The sequence below is a fragment of the Camelina sativa genome, chromosome 12, assembly GCF_000633955.1.
Source record: "Camelina sativa cultivar DH55 chromosome 12, Cs, whole genome shotgun sequence".
Taxonomy (NCBI): domain Eukaryota; kingdom Viridiplantae; phylum Streptophyta; class Magnoliopsida; order Brassicales; family Brassicaceae; genus Camelina; species Camelina sativa.
The window spans coordinates 10,528,847-10,531,390 of NC_025696.1; positions in this window are offsets into that span (position 1 = coordinate 10,528,847).

The following is a 2,544-nucleotide window of genomic DNA, read 5'->3' on the forward strand; positions in this document are numbered from 1 at the left end:
GCTTCTAGAGTGGGGTTGGGTTGTGTACTTATGCAGCAGGGGAAGGTTATAGCCTATGCTTCGCGGCAGTTGCGGAAGCATGAAGCTAATTACCCTACTCATGATTTGGAGATGGCAGCAGTGATCTTTGCTCTTAAGATTTGGAGATCCTATCTGTATGGTGGGAAGGTGCAGGTATTTACAGATCACAAGAGTCTGAAGTACATTTTTACTCAGCCTGAGCTGAATCTGAGGCAGAGGCGTTGGATGGAGTTGGTAGCGGATTATGATCTGGATATAGCCTACCATCCTGGTAAAGCTAATTTGGTTGCAGATGCCTTGAGTCGGAAGTGGGAGGCTTCGGCTCAGGAGCAGGATATGGAGGCATTGATAGGTGAGATTAGTACATTGAGTTTGTGTGCTATCTCACAGGAACCTCTGGGTTTGGAGGCAGTTGATAGAGCGGATTTGTTGAGCAGAGTGAGGCTAGCTCAGGAGAGCGATGAGGGGCTGATGAATGCCTCTAAGGCTGCGGGTGCAGAGTATCAGGTTTCTGCTAATGGTACTATCCTTGTGCATGGTCGGATCTGTGTGCCCAAGGGTGAGGATTTGAGGCAGGAGATACTGAGAGAGGCTCATTCGAGCAAGTTCTCTATTCATCCAGGGGCGACCAAGATGTACCGTGATCTCAAGCGGTATTATCACTGGGTCGGGATGAAGAAGGACGTAGCTGACTGGGTGGCGAAGTGTGATACTTGCCAGCTGGTGAAGGCGGAGCATCAGGTTCCTGGTGGTTTGTTACAGAGTTTACCCATTCCAGAGTGGAAGTGGGATTTGATCACGATGGACTTCGTGGTAGGTTTACCTGTGTCGAGGACGTTTGATGCTATTTGGGTCATTGTGGACCGTTTGACTAAGTCTGCACATTTTCTGGCCATCAAGAAAACTGATGGAGCAGCGGTTTTGGCCAAGAAGTATGTGAGGGAGATAGTCAGATTGCATGGTGTGCCTGCTAGTATTGTGTCTGATAGAGATTCCAAGTTCACTTCGGTGTTCTGGAGGGCGTTTCAGGCAGAGATGGGCACGAAAGTGCATATGAGTACAGCCTACCATCCTCAGACGGACGGTCAGTCAGAGAGGACGATCCAGATTTTGGAGGATTTATTGAGGATGTGTGTGCTGGATTGGGGTGGTCATTGGGCAGATCACTTGAGCTTGGTGGAGTTTGCTTATAACAACAGCTACCAGGCTAGTATTGGGATGGCTCCTTATGAGGCCCTGTATGGGAGGCCGTGTCGTACACCTTTATGTTGGACTCAGGTGGGGGAGAGGAGCATATTTGGTGCAGATTTTGTTCAGGAGACCTCGGAGAAGATTCGGGTTTTGAGGCTGAACATGAAGGAGGCTCAGGATCGGCAGAAGAGCTATGCTGATAAGAGGAGAAAGGATCTTGAGTTTCAGGTTGGTGATAGAGTGTACCTCAAGATGGCCATGTTGCGGGGTCCGAACAGGTCATTGACAGAGACTAAGTTGAGTCCGAGGTACATGGGACCGTTCAGAGTGGTTGAGCGGGTGGGACCAGTGGCATACAGGCTGGAGTTGCCTGAGGTTATGCGTGCGTTCCACAAGGTATTTCATGTGTCGATGCTGAGGAAGTGTCTTCACGAGGGTGATCAGTTGTTGGCTAAGATTCCTGAGGATCTTCAGCCTAACATGACTTTAGAGGCGAGACCATTGAGGGTGCTCGAGAGGAGAGTCAAGGAACTTCGGAAGAAGAAGATTCCTTTGATGAGAGTCATGTGGGACTGTGACGGAGTAGAGGAGCAGACTTGGGAGCCCGAGGCGAGGATGAAGGCAAGGTTTAAGAAGTGGTTTGAGAAGCAGACCGCGACTTGAGTTGTCTAGCCGGGTCCGAGTTGTAGTCCGTGGCTGGAGCGGGTATGGAGTATTCCAGCCCATCTCTCTTGATTTTTGGTCGCTTAGGGGTGGTTGGTTGTGCGACTAAGTATCAAGATGAGGTGGTGCTCGGGATGCGGGTTGTTGGCTCCGGTTGTTGTATTTTTTTTTGCTTTTTCTGTTGTATTTTCGTTGAGATTGTAACGATTATGACATTTTTTGAGATTAATAAGATGAGTATTTTTCTTTGTGTTTGACTGTTGTCGTCATGGGAAAAGAGAAATAGTTCAGGTTCTATTTTTGGAAGTTTCCATAAATAGAAAGTTTCCACAAAAGGAAAGTTTCCAGAATTAGAAAGTTTTCTAGAAAGGAAAGTTTTGTGGAAAGGATGATGTAGATCTAGCCGGGAGATACTCGTTGGCATCAGTATTTGTTTTGCTCAAGGCCGTGTGGGCCCAACTCACGTGATACCGATAGCTCGATGGACTTTGTGGCCAGAGAGTGGGAGTGGTATGTTGCTTCGGATGACGATCCGAGAGAGCGCTTGAGGGTGACGACCCAAGAGCGGGATATGTGGGGCTCCCTGGATACCGTAGCTGTGAGCCGCGGCTCGGCAGTGAGCCGGTATGTCTCGAGGGTTGCGACCCGAGAGCGGGGGGAGTGTGTGTG